The sequence below is a fragment of the Anas acuta genome, chromosome 1, assembly GCF_963932015.1.
Source record: "Anas acuta chromosome 1, bAnaAcu1.1, whole genome shotgun sequence".
Classification (NCBI taxonomy): domain Eukaryota; kingdom Metazoa; phylum Chordata; class Aves; order Anseriformes; family Anatidae; genus Anas; species Anas acuta.
In genome coordinates this window covers 101448592-101466878 of record NC_088979.1, presented here as the reverse complement: position 1 = coordinate 101466878, position 18287 = coordinate 101448592, and the positions used below count along the sequence as shown (strand labels likewise).

The window sequence follows — 18287 nt, the reverse complement described above, 5'->3', positions numbered from 1 at the left end:
TGATGACTGCTAGGAGTCACATTTAAATGGATCTGAAAAGCATTACTAATATCTAAACCTTTTTTTTTTTTAATTTCTTGGGTAAAGAAATTCCATGTAAGAAATTAGATTTCTTAGCTGACTGAGACACATTTTAGAGTCTACAGAGAGGTAGAACAAGATAACAACTTTTTTCTCCCATTAAACACAAGAAAAAAACAGCATTGTCTGGCTATTTTCAGAGTCCTCTGACAGATACTACACCTTCATAAGCAGGAACTACATGTAATTCAGGAAGATCCTCTATTATTCTGATGTCACAACAATCCAAATATTTCCATGCTTCTTTGCTGCCCATTTTGAGTGATGCATTTTTGTCTAGAATAAAGTTTAAAAATATTGAACTTTATACAAATAAAGTCAAAGCAGTTTGGTTTTATGCCATGTTAAATTTGATACTTTGTTGTGGTTTAACCCTGGCAGGCAGCTCAGTACCACACAGACCCTCACTGACATCCCAGGTGGGATGGAGGAGGGAATTGGAAAGGTAAAAGTGCAAGAATTCATGGGTTGAGACAAAGATAGTTCACTAGATAAAGCAAAAGCTATGTGCTCAAGCAAAGCAGAAGAAGGAATTAATCTGCTACGTCCTACTGCCAGGCAGGTGTCAGACACTTCTCAGAAAGCAGGGATCAGCACGTGGAATGGTTCCTTGGGAAGACAAACAGCATCACTCCAAATGTCCCTCCCCTTCCTCCTTCTTTACCCCAGCTTTTATTGCTGAGCATGATGCCTCTTGGTGTACAACATCCCTTTGGGCAGGCCAGGCCAGCTGTCCTGGCTGTGTCCCCTCTCAGCTCCTGGTGCACCCCCAGCTTCCTGGTACTGGCAGGGCAGTACCAGGAGCTGGAATGTCCTTGGCTCTGTGTGAGCGCTGCTCAGCAACAGCTAAAACGTCACCATGTTATTGCCACTATTTTCATCAAAAATCCAAAATGCAGTATCATACAAGTCTTTACGAATAAAATTAACTCTATCCCAGCCAAAACCATAATATACTTCTAGACTCTTCCTGTCACATTAATCTGTGTGATTTATTGTAGTAAGGAACACAAATTCAGGGAGATGGAAAGAAATCCTAACAGCAAGTTTGCTCTAAGTCTACTGTTATCACAAAGAACAGTTTTTCCTAAGGAGGCTGCCTACAGATAGATGCCTACAGATAGATAGGTTTCATCTAAAATTTAATATCAGCTTTTATGATAGAAAGGGAAAACTGAAATAAAATGAGCATAAATGAAATAAATTATACAAAAATTACTATAATTACGAACATCAAAGTTGCTTATCAAAACTCCATCTTCTTTATGCTAATTATTTTCCCAACAGATTATTCTGAATAGGATGAAGCCATCTCACTTATGAAAGAAAACTAGTGTTTTCCTGTTCCCTGATAATTAGTCATTCATATTTAGATAGACTTCATTCACTGCTGCACAGGTGCCTCAACCTTTGCCTTATAATGTTGAGCTGTATTTAAAGAAATACTCTTTGAATACTTCTAAAGGAATAATAAAAAACTGTGTTTACAGCTTAATCACCCTACATCTCTCCAAACAAGAGACCTGTCATGTGAAATTCATCTGTTTTGTCAAAAGCATGCACAAAACAGTTCTGACAGACTAAAATACGGCAACGTTGTATCAGCAAGCCTGCTTCACCAGCCCTGTTAATTTAACACCCTATTCAGGAGATATTCAGTTTCCATGGCTGCTGGCCATGAAATTTCAGTGAACTTCTATGGGTTGGCACCTGCAATCCATATAATAAATTTCTGTCTTCCTCATGGCAAATGTGTTAACTGCTGACTATGACTCTCCAGCAGAAGCATGTCCTATTCACATGCCTATATATCATGCCTATATTCACATGCCTATCAGCATTACATGTCCATCAGAATTGTAGACTTAGGTTTGGATAGACCACAACTGATGACATATGAGTGGGAGGAAAGCCCGTGAAGAATGACGGAAATACAGATGTGCTCAGAAATGCCAACAGGAGAAATGTTCCCTGATAAACACATTCCCATTTGTGTGGACTCTGAATAAATTATTTACTTACTGTAATAATAAGTACTAGCAACACTTTTACAATACATAAATAAAATAAAAAAATCTCCAATATCTTCTGTGCTACTACATGGCTTCATAGGCAAAGTAATGCAGCTGTGTAACCTATTCAATTATCACTGCCTCATCAACCATAACACACCTTAATCTCCCACTGACACTGATTGGTGCATTAGGACTGATTAGTATATACAGGGAGTTCATAGAATATTAAATAAGGGAATAATAATTCTAAACCACCAGGCTATTTGTTTTTACCATCTCAGTCACAAAACATCTCAAAATCTCAAATATGATCTATTTTAATCATAAATTTCTAAACAAAACAATTCAATGTTTTCAATTAAAACTGTCATGAGATGTTTAATTCATAAGATCAAAATTCCAATATTTTCAATATTTTCACTTTTTAACATGATTTATGGTTAAAATTCAATGAAATAAACAATGAGATAGTAGTCTGGTATTTCAATCAGCTACCTAATTGAGTGTCATCCATGAACAGAAAAAGAAATTGTCAGTGAAACATATATCACTACTTTTAATTAAAAACAAACAAACAAACAAAATCCACCAGGATTAACTGTATCCCTGCAAATACATAGTAAGCAGATCAGGCCAATTTAGAAGGCAATGGGAAGAGCTACAAGAGTTTCTCATCAGATCACATTGGCTGATCTACAGTTGTGCTCCCAGTTCAGTATTGTTAGATCCTTGCAGTTTCATGGGCCATTTAAAAAATATTAAAATAATTGATCAGACGATAAAGCAAATATAATTGCTTGATTGCTGGAATAAGCAGGATATTTTTTTTCTACTGTTTATTTAATCCAGATTCTTGAATTCTTAGTGTTAGACATATTCAACAGGGTGTCTATAGTACAGGTTTTATGGTAGAGATACTTATGTTAAACAAGCTGATTCAAAAGCTAGAAACTACCTAGACAGAAGAACAGAAAACTTGGCATGGAATAGTTTGTCATGCAGAAATAAATTTAAAAAAAAAAAAAAAAAAAGAAAAAAAGTATGACACTGATTGATTTATGTACCCTAAATGTACCCTAAAAAGATCATACAGACTGCATAATGTCCAAGATGCTGACTTTCTTTACTTTCCTCCATTATTTTTTTCCCCCTCTTACGTCTTTTGCAGCAAGTAACTGTATTTCAGACGACCCTTTTGGATGATCAGAAGGGTTTCCATTAACAGAACTCCAACAGCCTTAAGCCAGAATAACAAAGAACTGCCTGACTTACCTCCTTTGCTAGTAAATACTAAAAGGGATGAGAGATGTATGTGCCATTACTAAACTGATCTCAGTTGATCTGATCATCTTAAGGAAAGAATATAATTGTTGGATGTACTTATTTTTATTGCATCTTTAATCATTAAGAACCACTTGTATTTTATTCCAGCAGAACATTCCTTGTTACACATAGAAGAGCTATACTTCTATCTTGACCGTCCTCTCAGTGTCATTTGACTGGCTACTGAAAGATTAATGACTAGCAAAGTACAATTGGAATTGCAAAGTTTTACACCAGGAATGTTGAATCATGATCTCTAGAAGCTGTCTATCTATCTCTTTCAGCCAAGATATATTAGCTTGTCAATAGCTATCTGTCCATTTGAAACCTTTCATTAACCAGTTCACAACATGGCATGCTAAATAAGAGTAATAGGAAACCCATGGAACAATAAGAATAAAGAGAAGGACTTGAGGATGAAAATAGAGTTAAAAGAGGTAGAAAGAAAGCAGAATGACACCATACTAGCACTTCTGAAGTGCAAGATGGTGACAAAATCAGGAGAAAGACGTTAGAAGAAAAAAATAAGAAGGGAGAAAAGTAAAGAAAGTCAGTAACTTGGACATCTTTCTGTCATTTGACATGGAGTTTTCATCACTTTTCTATTGACACTATTGAACAGCTCTTGAGCTTTTTGTTATACAGGGAAAACCTGGCCTGTCTCTGCTAGTAACCTGAAGAAATCTAACTTTGCAAACTATTCAGGTGAAAGATATCACTCAAAACCACATCTATTATTTTTTTTTCAACCTTCCTTCACGTAATGATGAACTCCTATGATGAATTACACATTTGTAGTACTTTTCTGAGTAGTGCACGCAAGAGTATTGAACAGAATATCGCAGACAGTGTAGTGGGTTATTCTTGGACCAGGAGAAAGCTTTTATTTTCTATAATGTAATAAAATATACCAGTGCTTGCACGTTAGTCAAAATATCACAACCAGTCCTTCAGTCTTTTCAGTCTTTTTTTTTTTCCTTTTTAAACTATTGGATAATGACCAGTGTGCTGAAGCTCTCTTATGACTGTTTTTCCTCACTAATTTGGCCTCATTTCACAACTGCAGTTTGCTTGTGCCAAGATTTTATACACTGCTTTTTTTTTTTTTTTTTCACTGTGCCACTAAAAATATTTTTTCATTTGAAGTCTTAAATTTAATTCTTTCAGTGTCACTTAAAGGAATAAATCTATCATAGAGTAAGGTACAAGTCAATAAAGTAATGTACATACATCAAACAAACTTTTTTACCAGCTAAGGTACTATTGTAGAGATAATAGAATTATTTGAAATATAATATAAGGTAATATTTTAAACTGTAATAATTTCTGCAGTAAGCCAATAAATCTGTGGTTTTATGCTCTAATAAAGGCCAGTTTTAAAATATCCTAAGACACCTTAGATTCTTTTAACCTTTGAATTAATTGCTCTTTTGAGTTAAGTTGGAAATACGTTTTATCACTTTTTTTTCTTTCTTCAGAAATGATGGAAAAAAGTCTCTGTAGTTAGTAGAGCTTCCACAGAATATCTGTAATGAAGACCTCTACCTCCTAATAGACTCAAACTTACTGAAACTGTATGGTTTCATAAAATAATTATTTGGAGGTAGCAGTAGAAGTAAAATAGATACTGACAAATATAGTTCATCATCTTACTTATCTGGACAGCCCACCTTAAGCCAGAGGGAGCTGTGCTCAAGCCAGAACCTTACATTAACAGACTGATCTTTAGACTACCTAATACAGTTGGCAGGAAGGTTTAACTGTATTTTTTCAAACAGTTTGCTGGGAAATAAAAAAGCCCAGACAGCAAAGGGATCTATTTTGTGGAGTTAGCTCTCAGTGTGCAGGCTGAAAGGTTGGCTAGACAACCTTTAGGCTGGCTTCTGTCAAAAATTTTGATGGAACCATCAAGCTGTCCACACAAACATAATGCCATCTGTAGTGGGCATTACAATTGTATTAAAAAATAGTCAGATGAATAGGCATAGATATATTTCTGAAGTTATGTTATGATAAGACAGATTCACCTTATTTCCCTTGCCATGTAGGCATTTTCATTTCATTTTTCATATAGAACCTCTTAAAATTTTCTTTAAAACAGTATATAAGGAATGATATGCAAGATTTTGGCATTGTAAACAGTTTCTCCCAGACAAGCCATATGTCCATGCCACATTACACTGATTTCAGACTTCTGTGTATGCTGTGAGTCAGTAACTTTATGATCAAATTTACTGTGATCATATGCAAACTGGTGTTTTGTTTAGATTTTATTACTAACAGCTTTGTCAGACCATCCTTAAATCTGAATACCAAGCTACTTTTTTCCCCTGTTCATGTATTTTTCCGGTAGCAACGAGGTCTCCAAGGGCCTAATTTCACCCACGCTTCAAGTGGCATGAGTCCCATTTCAGGAAGCTTAGATTGAGTTCACTTGTTCAAATGAAATGCTGCACAAGTTGCAGTATACAATTCAATAAAAAAAAAGAAAAAAAGGAAAAAAAAAAAGTTACCATTCACTGGTTAACGTCATGGAAGGAGCATGGTAGGAAAGTGACCACAGATATTTGAATACTGAGCAACTAACTTATGAATGCTGTATTTTTTATTTTTTTTTTTCCATCATTGAAGGCAATAGGAAAAAAGAACTGTTTTTACTACCATATCTATTTGCTGAAGAGTTTGCCAAGATTTCCAAGTGCCTGCTGATGTTCCAGTGACAGACAGGTCAGAAGACTAATTACCAGCCACCCCAAATGGTAGCAGAAAGCAGACATTTTCCTCTTTTAGGAGAAAGAATGCTGATTAATTTGCAGATGAAATTTATCAGAAGAGAGTATTTTGCTCTAATGCTCTGCTTCAACTATGACAGTGAAGTACAATGCATTAGCAAAGACAAGAGACACAAATTGCTAATGATAAAAAAAGAAGCAAAATCATCTTCAGAGTCTCTATACAAACTAAGATATGTATCATCTCTTCTCTGGAATGATTTGTGCACAGCATTATTGTTTTCATTGCTAAATTGCCCACAAAACCCAGCCATTATTGTTAGCACCTGTGCTAGTATGTTCTAGAAGGAAATCTTGCCTTCCTCAGATAGAAGTCTACTTTAAAAACAAAACACAGGCAATCAAATTCCACAATGCTGGAAAAAACAGAAGTGTTGTCCCTCTCAAAGACTGGCCTTGATAAAAAAATTATTGTTTCTTGTCATCTTTTCACTTAACTATTGTTAGAACAAGAATGACAACAGAAGCCCATCTGACAGCCGTTCTTCTGAGTGCTAACACTGTGTTACTACACTCTGGGGGACTGGGTATCCAGTTGGCTGATTGCATATTTCAAGTAGTTTGGTCCCATAGGTTTATATGTTTTTGAGGCAGAATAAAGCGGTTTTAGTTATTACTAAGGTTAGGCTTTGATTAGCTAACAGAACAGAATGCAGCATTACTGGCTTACCAGGGTTGCACACAATACCTAAAAACTTCCGTCAGATGACACCTGCTGACAGATAAACAGTAACCCAGCTGACATTGGGAAAAGCCTTCTTTAGTGGATGTAAGGATGTTCAAACTTCAAAACAGGCAACAGGTATTTGCCAAAATATTTGACATATATCTTGATATGTTTTCCTGGATTCAGACCTTAAATGAAAGACCTTAAATTCACAGCTTTGTGAAATGGCACAGTGTGAGTGAACTTCAGAAAAAGAAATATGCAGAGATAAGCAAGTGAGTAAAGGAGGAGAGCAAAAGGGCAATAGAGAAAAACTGTAACAGAAGAGGATAATTGAAATAGGACCTAATTAGTCTCAGTTTGTCAGTAACTAGCATGGCCTAAAATGTAATGTACATATTGAACATTATCTCTAGGCAAATTTAAAACAAGAAAGAGAAGGGAAAGCCATTTATGCCTGCTAAGCACAAGACAGATGTACAACAGACCTTCAGGACCTCAGTGGTATGTTACAGTTCCAGGGCACATTTGGGAAGTAAACACAAAAGATAGTTTGACCCAGTATCAGCAATAAGACATTGTGCCTTGCAGGCCAGGATGCTTACAAATGCTGGAGCATAGATTTCTCAGCAGAAGAGAGACAGACTAGCGATAGCACCCTCCCAATCCTCATTTCAACCCTAAAATTCCAGACTGTGTTCCCTTGCCATTTGAAACAAACATTAGACTAAAAGTTTTCCCCCAAAAGGGCTACATGTGCTATCTATCAATACCAAAACAACTTTAGTTTCCTATAGGATCTTCCTGTTCCCACTCTCCTGCAGCTGTACTCTGTGTTTTATCTTTGTTGTAACACTCTCCCCTGAATTTGGCCACTGACAAGAGCAGAGGTTCAAAAATGGTCATTCACTTTTGAAAAGAAAAAGTTCACTTGTTTTGATTTTCTTTGTTGACCATTCCACTGCAATGCTGAATTTCAGGCTACATTGTTTATTATTATTATTATTATTATTATTATTATTATTATTATTATTATTATTATTATTATTATTTAATGAATGAACTAGAAGCAAGGTGTTATTAGTCAGGTCTGAAATAAAATCAAACTTTTACATTTATACTTTTGCAGCTTCAAATTAATTTTTTTTGTTGTTGTTGTTCTGAATGTTCTCATTCACATTTCATTTTAGTACTTCCAGGTGGAAAAATTAGACTGTTTCTCCAAGGGAAAAATTCTGCTTTCTGATCAAGTCTACCCCAAATTGTAAAAATCAAATCCACAGCATGCAGAGAAGTCTGTGTTCCAGATAAACACCTTCCCTAACTCATGTACTTATTCTGACCATTTAGTTCACCTTTGTTCTCTTCCTCTATTTCACAAAGATGACGTGAGTAATGATTATTACATTAGCTCTGGTACCATGAATGCTACAGCAGACTGGCAGCATAATTGTCTTCTTCCTTGGGGAATTGGTATTTTTATTCACAGCACAAGAAAACCAAGTTTGAGAACAGAATATTTTCCCCCCATTTCTGTTTCTTTATTTGGTGTTTTGATGCAATAAATTGATTAGATAGACTAGACATAGTTTCATAATCCTGTTCTGAGCTTACCAGAATTAATTATCATTCACATAATACTATTCAGGAAGTATGTTTAAAAAGCAGAATCCTCATTATGATATAATTTTCAAAGATGCCATCCACATGGTATAATTCTCAGTAGTTACGGGGACTGGTTCTTGCATATTGCAGAAGGGCAAGATAGTTAGCAGGTGGGGAGCTAGCCAGTAATGCCAACTGGTGCAATGTGTGAGGCTGTCACAGCATAGTTCTTCCTTCTGCCCCATTATATTAAATTTCACCTGCCCTGGCTACAAGTACCAGTATTACACCAATGAATGTTGATGAGGTTAAATAGCTAAATAACAGCATTTCCACTGTCTTTAAGACATTTGGTGCCTGGACTTCAGCACAGTCCTTTGCACAAGGCTTATGACAATTTTGATCTAATTCCCTAGACTCAAATAACACAAAGTCAAAATAAAAGGCATATGAAAATGTATTTATCTGGAGACCTCTTTAGTGTTGCTGTTTTGTGAACAATTCTCAGCATCCACAACTGAAGTAAAGTGACAGCTGCACTTACAGACTGTGAAACTGTAGTTTCCAATTCATCTTGTCCAGCTTACTTTTAATACTGCACTTTTATCTGATGTGTCCCTCAACTAAATACGGGAAAAACCTCTGGTCTTGTTAATACACAAACACAAGCACATTCCACAAAGGACTTAGCACACTCATAAATCTTTATGATGGCTAAATTTATTCTCTAGATGAATGCAGAAGGGTTTTCTTTCACTGAACTCTCTTTATGCCCTGAAAGGTAGCCATAGCATCCTTTCTATTACAACATTCTCACTAAACTTATCATGTTTATCAGTGAGTCAAGAGAGTACTTAACGTACCAAAGCAGTACAAAAATTCTGAGGTTAGTACAAAAGGAATGATTCCTCAGGATGATCTTTCTACAGCAGATGGATTTAGTGAGTTCAGAGAACCATTTCAGTCCTGCAATTACAGAGATAAACTTATCTAAAGCTTAAGCTTGAAGATTGGAAACCCTTTTCTAGGGTTTCTTCTTATAATTACATTTGCACACTTTACTACTCCTCATACAGAGAAGTGATCATAGTTGTCCCTATATGGACCCTGCTGTTGTCCTTGCAATGTTTTGGTTTCTGTAGTAATACACCTGGAAACACACCTGTTACACACCTGAAAAACTACACAGCCGTTAAAGATGGAAACACTTTAAAATCATTAGAAGGGATGGGGTATACAGATCACTACTGAAGGTGAAGTCGTTCTCGCAATAGTGGTGTATAGATAAATGTAAAAAGATTTTCAGAATATAGATGTTGTACCATAGAATCACAGAATCATAGAAACATGAGGTTGGAAAGGGCCTACAAGATCACCTGCTCCAACCATCAACCTATCACCAATACTACCCATTAAGCTATAAAATCGTATCTTGTAGCACCTTTTCTAGGTGTTTCTTGAACACCGTGAGGGATGGTGACTCCACCACCTCCATAAGCAGGCCGTTGCAGTGCCTGACCACTCTTTGAGAGATTTTTTTTTCCTGATCTAAATCTCCCTAGGTGCAATTTGTGGCCATTTTCTTGAGGCCTGTCATTAGCTATCTGAGAGAGAGGTTTCATCACAACCTCTCTTCAGGAAGTTATGGAGTGCAATGAGGTCTCTCCCCTGAGCCCCCTTTTCCCCAGACTAAACAATGCCAGCTCCCTCAGCCACTCCTCGTAAAACTTGTATTTCAGACCCCTCACCAATTTTGTTGCCCTTCTCTAGATATGCACCAGGGCAAGCCATATTGAACAAAAGTAAATATGTGAGTTTATATTTATAAATGAAATATCGCCATATTGAACAAAGTAAAGTTAGATAGTGAAGATTCATGTCCTTTCCATCAAAACTTAATAAAAGGATACAGAAATTACATTGATTTTCATGAATATGTGAGTAGATCTGAAATCTGAAAATTTAATGAAATATACTTGTAAATTATGGAATAGAGAGCATGTGTGAATAGGAGGAAAAATCCATTATTTAGAGAAAGTATGCTAGACTTTGAAAGTTTATTTTTACACATTGTCACAACAGGGTTGCTTTTGTTAAACATATGTTGACAAACTTATTGTGCCATTAGGATTCTCTGAAGTCTTTATTCTAACCATAGAAAGCCCTAATGTGGAATACCTAATTTGTCACAAAGAAAAAATTGTCATTGTGAAAGCAGTAATGTGAGAAAGGTAACTTCAGCCAGTGCAACAGAATGAAGTAATATAAAAGAAAAACTAAGTATCATGTAGTTTTAAATAAGAATTTGGCAATCAGATTCCAGATTCATTGCTTTTAGAATCATCAGGTGAAAACAGTTTTACCAGAGATAGAGATTTTCTACATAATAGTTCCCTCTGAATTTATTTATTTATTTATTTATTTATTTATTTATTTATAGACAATATGTCTCCACAGATTGCTATTTCTAATAAAGATTTATTCTAACAAAATCATTTTGTTTTGTTATAAAACAAACATGAAACCTTTCAAACTTGTAACTCAAATACTTTTGTTTTGTTTTGATTTTGCTTTATTTCCCCCCCCCCCCAAAAAAAAAAAGTATTTTTCCAAAGTTACTTTGGTTAGTTTCTATAACTACTATGATAACCACCACAATATATTATTAATAATGGTCTGAAGATGCAAGCAGACCATCTTGGTTATTTTTATCTACGTCATAGAGCCAAGTCACAAAGCTTAACTATGGAAAACACTCAAGCATCATAAATCCAAGTGTTATGTAGAGGTCAAGAAGATGCAAAATGGTGCTTAACAATCTCCATGTTTCTTGAACTCTGCAAACTGGTTGGAGAGCTCAAGAAGGAGCTTTTCCATCTTTTGACAACAGCTTGTTTTTCTGAAGTTTTTACATTGTACATTTCTGTTTTATTTCTCTTCCCCTCATGTCCCCAGAAGATGGCAGTATAGGACGCTTAAGGAAGTAGTAGTAGGTCAACGTTTTTGTCCAATTTCCATCAGAAAATGTGTATTTTTTCCATTTTTTTTATTTTTTTTTTAATTAGATTTATGTCATGAATATATTCATATTAATTACAGAGGAATAAATTCATTTTCCAGAAAGCTTTCCTCCATTCTCCAGAACCTTGGAAATTTCATCTACCCATACATACAATGTGCATTCACCTGGGAGCATCAATGAAGATATTTGTGGAATATTACTTCTGGTAGTTCACCTCTCCTAGACCCTATATTAATGCAGGCCACACAACTAAGACTCAGCTTCCCTCAAGTCTACAGGCAACTCTGTACAGATCATGTGACTCAAGACAATCCTGGATATGGCTCTATAGGCTCATGGCAATGTGGGAATTATCTGAGATGTCTGGGGATTGTTTGGTTACATCACATCAGTCTAGATCAAAAACATATGGAGTCAATGTTATTTGTAGAAAGAAGATTTGCAAGTCTTGCATCATTCAAGTCACCATGGAATCTCTCATTGGCCTCAAGGCAAGTAGGATAAGATTTGCAACACACATGAGATCATAATAGGATACTTTGAGAATTTGAAGTTTTTCTTTAGAGCAAAAAGTTTTATATTTAAACTATTAGTTTTATATTTAAACTGTTTGGATGCTCAAAACTTTCTAAATACAGTTTCTCCTATAATAGACAACTGAACAACTCATTTCTAACCTTTTATTTCAAGATGTGGAGTGAATAGACAAATGGGGTAGAACACTTAAGGAAAAACAAGAAAAATAATATTTTAATTAAAATTCCATTTCCATTCAGGTATTTCTACAGTACTACTTGCAAACATTTGCAAATTCTCGGTGATTATAAAGATGGCTTGTTTTTAATTTATTTTCCTTAATATGCTTGGGAAAATTTTTGAAATACAGTGCCTTACTGTACATGTAATTTAGCTCACAGCTTTACTGATGGCTATTAACAATTAGACCAAACCCAATCCTTTCCTGAGCTAATCCAGCACCATGACATAACTATAGATAATTCTGCAAACTAAGACCACAACTTCTAGGACAGTTGCAGTGCAGACACTTGGCTGCAATCCCTTTGTCCATTTCACTAAGAAACTCTCTCATTTTCTGTATTAGGCAGCTGGAACAGCCACAAACACTAAGATGTTTTGCATTTAATGCTTTCATCAATTTTTTCCCTTTTCAGAAAACAGAAATATACACCTTGTATATGCTAAATGTTTTTCTTTTGTCTATGGTTAAATAGCCTCATATTTTCAGTGCTTTTATAAAGAAGGATGTTGTTATTAGCATTCCCTTGCTATAAGGAGGAAAGAGGACCAGAAAACTGCATGCAACAAACACTGCTGGAATAGAAGTCATAACAATAGAGGAGGATATTAAAAACAAACAAAAACAAACAAACAATCAAAAAAAAACCAACAACAAACAACAACAAAACAACAACAACAAAAAACAGTGTCTGAAGGGAAAGATTCAACAAGTAAGAGATTATGAAGTATTGGAATGGAATCGCCTTCTTCTGTGGGAAATTTAATCCTAACCAGAAGAATGGTTAAGCAGGATGTATGCAATAAGGAAAATAAAGAAATCCCTAGATAAAATCGGATGTTTTTGTTGGGAGTCAACTTAGTTGACCAACTATTGGTCAACTTATCAAATAACAGAAGAAGACTGGTCTTATGGTAAAATCTATGGAGAATCTACAAAGGAAAAGGAGAATCTACAGAGAAAGAAGAGCAAAATAGCCTGATATTCATATTTTCGGATCAATAGGGATGGGAATACGGTAGCAGTCGTTATGTACTTATCACAAAGATACATTCCTGCTCCATAACAGATACATACCCCATACCCTGCCCCAAAACAGACACATTTGTCATCTTTTAATAAATTGTTTAATTGTATGTTCTCAGTTTTCAGCTTTCCTCCCCCCCCCCCCCCCAGAAAAAAAAACAACCAACCAACCGAACAAACAAAAACACTTAAAAATTTGGCAACTACTCACAATTAACCTCTTGGCTACAGTTAAGTTAGGCAAGCTGTAGCAGCCTAACATTCCTGATTGTATCAGATATGTCTTTAACTCTCTCTAGATTCCAGCACAAAGACAGATACGTGACCTAAATGAAATGATCAAATTTTTCAGTTTTATGACTGTAGCAGCTTACATGTATACAGAATATAGGAAATAATAGGTTTTTTGTTTGTTTGTTTTTTGTTTTGTTTTGAGACAGGTAATTGTGTTTACAGCACTTGATTACTTTATAGCTACCATCACTCTACCTGGATAGTAGGGTGTATTATACTCTAATATCTAACATATATGTATGTAAGTATATAATTTATAACAAAATATTACTTTATATTAATATATTAGTATAAATATGTGTGTAAGTATATATATGTACATATAATACATATTATATAACTCTTGTGGCAGCTTAGGTCTCCCTAAAACAAAGTATTAAAAAAAAAAAACCACATATTTTCAATCTTTGTCTCCTACTGAAAAAAAAAAACTTAATTAAACAACAAGTCTAACAGAACATATAATAATAATGTGATCTTTCAGAGATGAATGTTTTTTTCTTGCTGCTCTTAGGAACAATCCCAATTCATATGAGCAGTCCTTTTGAAGTCTGAGGCTTTGCAAAGTGCTAACCTGCATGAAGTTAGTAAACTCCAAATAGACTCACAAGTCTGATTTTATACTCACTTTTAACCATTTTTGTTCTATTTTAATATAAGTACTCATTTAATTTTCTTTCACTGAGCTATGAAAAGTAGCTAGCATTTAGTGTTGGTTAAGTAGCATATTTACTTCACCAATGTGTTTGTTAACAGGATTTTGAGAAAGAAGAGAATCCAAACACATTCAAGAGATTAAGTGTCCTTTGTTTGGGAAGGTGATTGCAAAAGGCTAAGAGTAATCATCAATTATCTTGCCTTGTGAACTAGCCACATGGTGAAAGCTTTGTCAGTGAGACTAACTCTGCAGTTTTGCTATATATATTCCATAATATCTGAGTTGTTCTACAGCTAGTTTAAAAAACTAAAAGTTAAGAGTTTACATCACATGCAGAAGAATAGCCATGTGATGTCAGAAGGAACAATAAACACTGAAATAACTTTTTCTGAAGTGAGTTTCCTCCAAGAGGACATGAAGTATTTTCTATCTCATCCACTCATGGATACATCCTGTCATTTGGCATTCAGCCCTGGTTACCTGAAGGCATTCCAAGTTTGGAAACCTATAAAGCCATGGGTCAACTCATGCAACATAGATTTTGACAAGAATCATTTTAATGAGCAGATATCCTTAAGGTATTCCACATATTTAAAGTCAGCGTATGTATCACATAAGCTTATTACATAGAGCTTTCATTGTAGCAAGTGTAACTGGCATTCTTGGCATACCAGTATTTGTTTTTGCTTACTTTTAGCTAAGACAAAATCCCCAAATATTCGAAGTATTACCCTGGGTGACATACCCTCTTGCAATAAAATAACCTTTGCCAAATATTCTCTAGGAACAGAATCGTCTCTTCTTTCTTTCTATAAAGCTATGCAGTTCTTTCCAAGATTTTACCAACCAATTTTCTTAATACAATCGAGGCTTTAATTCAATGACATAGTTTTGTGAGATTATCCATTGTTCTCCTTAAAGATGAAGTAAAATCTACTGATCAGACTTTCTAAAGGATGATTTTGTATTTCATGTTATCTATTAAACTTGTTGTTTCAGGGTGTTGTTGTTGTTTTTATTATTATTATTATTTTATTTTATTTTATTTTATTTTATTTTATTTTATTTTATTTTATATTTATTTTAAAGAGATTCTCAGCAAGAAGTTGCAGGGAAAAGGGAAGAAAAGAAAGGAAGAAAACAAAACTATTTAGAGAAAGTAACATTATCAGACGGTATTTCTGGCTGAAGCTCAGCTTTGGACAGAAGCACGAGAGCCAAGACTTTAGAGTTCCTGGCATCCCCCGTATTGATTAGGCCTCATTGGGAATGCAAGAACTGTAGTTATATCTGGCATTCCTGCTTCTGCAACGTAGGGAGGATCACAAGATAGCTTAGCTATGTGAAAAAAGATACCAGTATGTCTTGAAGAAAATGAATTCTGCTTCCTGCTGAATCAGCCACCTTACCCCCGCAGAGTCTAATTAGCAAAACATTTGACAACTGCAACTGAATTAATCCCAGCTCTCCAGGAATTAGAGTCATGAAACAGTGAGGAGTCACTGACACCCTATTACCACCATCTGAATTACTGAAAGTTATGAGTCCATGGTAGTTCTCTGAATTGAAAAGAGATCTATGACCAAGCTACCGCTTATTGCTGAATTGAAAAGAGATCTATGACCAAGCTACCGCTTATTGGAGAAGTAATCTCCCAAGGTATATTTAGCTGTAATAGACCTCGTGTCTGGAAAACACCACCACCTCAAGAGAACAAATCCATGGAGATCATTTTTTTTTAGTGTCACGTGTTAGGTTACAATACCAATACCACGTTTGGTTCAGCCTCTTCCAGAGCTTTAGCATCACAGTTTCTTTGATTCTCGTAAGAGAACTAGATCATCTTAATGGGCCACAATGTCTCATGTTTCAAATGAAACACTATAAGGCCAGTAAAGGAGGCAGGGAACACCACAAGTATGGAAATGTATGCCAAAAATGGAAGGTGATCATCTTACTGTGGAAATACTGAGCATTTTCCTTAATCAGAGCACAAAAGGTTAAGTGTGTTTGGAATAACAGTCTATGCTTTTGCCTTATTTGTGGCTAGCTCCCAACCAAACTCAAAGTATTTCTCCCTCCATCCCCATTCCCCTTTTTTGTATTTATAAAAGCAACCCATTGTCATTACAGAAACCTTTTAATTTTAAACTGTATCTATACACAAAAAGCACAGATGTATACAAGTCTGATGTGCTGGCTGCTCAGACAGAAAAGCTGTGATCCATCTGCTCTGGGATCCAGTTGCCAGCAGCTGAACCAGTAAGATGGTAAGACAGAAATCTGGGATCTTACAATAATATCACCAGTCACCATCCTTTCTGTTTCCACCAAGGGGCAGCTTTCAAGAGTGTCTATTTTTGCAAGACTTCTGGTTAGAACAAAGCCAGAGCAGTGAAGGACAATTTCATGAAGGAAAAGTGGTGGAGAGGAGGGTTGTGTGAATGAAAGGGACGATTGGAAACAAGGGTAGGACCACCTGCTCAGAACCACAAGTACTGAAGCCTGAGAAAGAGGATATGGGAAACTTCTCATAGAGAGAAATTAAAGATCTAATGGATATAAAGTCCCTAATCTTTATACTTCATTTTCCTGGGGCTCTTTACTGTTTGACTACAGCCTGCAGAGTAGAGATCTTGGCCTCTCTCTCCCCAAGGCTGGCCCAGAGAAGTCATGCTCCAGAGTATCATCCTTCATCCCAGGAATAAGCAGAGCTCTTTCTTAGTGGAAAGTTGGACTCAAGTGACAGAAGATCAAATCAGATGCCTGCAAATGAGGATATCATAAGCTGGGAGGCAATGTAAAATTTCAAGCTACCAGCATTTGAAACACCAATAGGGAATTGCAGGTTAGAGATATGGGGATTTCTGACTTTAGTTTTTATATTAAGGACATAGGCCTTGCCAGCCTGGAACTTCAAGCAAGATTGACAAATACTTACTGCACCACATGATTGTAAGGTGACCTTCTGGTGTTAGGCCTCTTCCTCTAAGGAACTTTGGACTGACCCTTAAAAAAGGAAAATTATTAACTCGGGAACCAGATTTTTTTATTTTTTTTTTTTATTATTTTATTTTTTATTTTTCCCAAGTAATATTGGTATTGCTGGCGAGAACGTCTGGATCAGAAAGGCAATAAGAAAAGCTTGAAATATCAGCTGCTGACAGCCAAATGCAACAGCATCTGGAGCAACACAAAACAATTTACGCATATGTGTATTTCTGATTTCCCTTTCCCTTTGCTCTTGCATTTCTGCTATATTTGATCATGACACTCCATAAATGTACAGTCTGCACAGTCCAGCCAGCATAGATGTAAGAAATCATCTCTGCATTCACAGGCATGTCTTGCACAGTGACTGCATCCAGCCTGACTTTAATTACAGTTTCGTATGTTTTGAGACAGTGTGCAAGGTCTCCTCATTCTCCCTCTCTGTGTCATAGGCAAAGACATTGGGTAGGCTGACTAAGAGATGTGAGCTGAACTGTCCAAGCTAGGAGGAACAGACTGAAACTCCTAGATTTGGAATTACAAACTGCCAGCATCATCATTGTCCTCTTCTTCTTCTGCCTCCTGGAAGAGACAAAAACAGGTGCATTACAAGCTTCATAACACAATGCTATAAATTTTGTGAGAGTTCTTCCTAACAAACTGAGTGTTTTGCTCAGAACACATTAAGAAGCAGAATAATGCTGTGAAACAAAAGTTTCTTTCTTTCTTTTTCTTTCTTTCTTTCTTTCTTCTTTCTTTCTTTCTTTCTTTCTTTCTTTCTTTCTTTCTTTCTTTCTTCTTTCTTTCTTTCTTTTTCTTCCTTCCTTCCTTCCTTCCTTCCTTCCTTCCTTCCTTCCTTCCTTCCTTCCTTCCTTCCTTCCTTCCTTTCTTTCTTTCTTTCTTTCTTTCTTTCTTTCTTTCTCTTCTTTCTCTTTCTTTCTTTCTTTCTTTCTTTCTTTCTTTCTTTCTTTCTTTCTTTCTTTCTTTCTTTCTTTCGTTCTTTCTTTCTTTCTTTCTTTCTTTCTTTCTTTCTTTCTTTCTTCTTTCTTTCTTTCT

At 35.7% G+C, this 18287-nt stretch overlaps 1 long non-coding RNA gene across 2 annotated transcripts in view; it reads left to right on the top strand.

Moving 5' to 3' along the window:
• LOC137850205 (uncharacterized) overlaps positions 1-18287 on the top strand; it is an 80268-nt gene that overhangs the window by 58227 nt on the left and 3754 nt on the right. The window contains exon 4 of one of the 2 annotated variants that reach the window (XR_011092356.1): positions 11604-12051. The exons of the other annotated variant lie outside the window; for it this stretch is intronic. This is a non-coding gene — a long non-coding RNA (uncharacterized lncRNA). Of the gene's footprint in view, positions 1-11603; positions 12052-18287 lie in introns of those variants that run through there. 2 annotated transcript variants of the gene reach the window in all.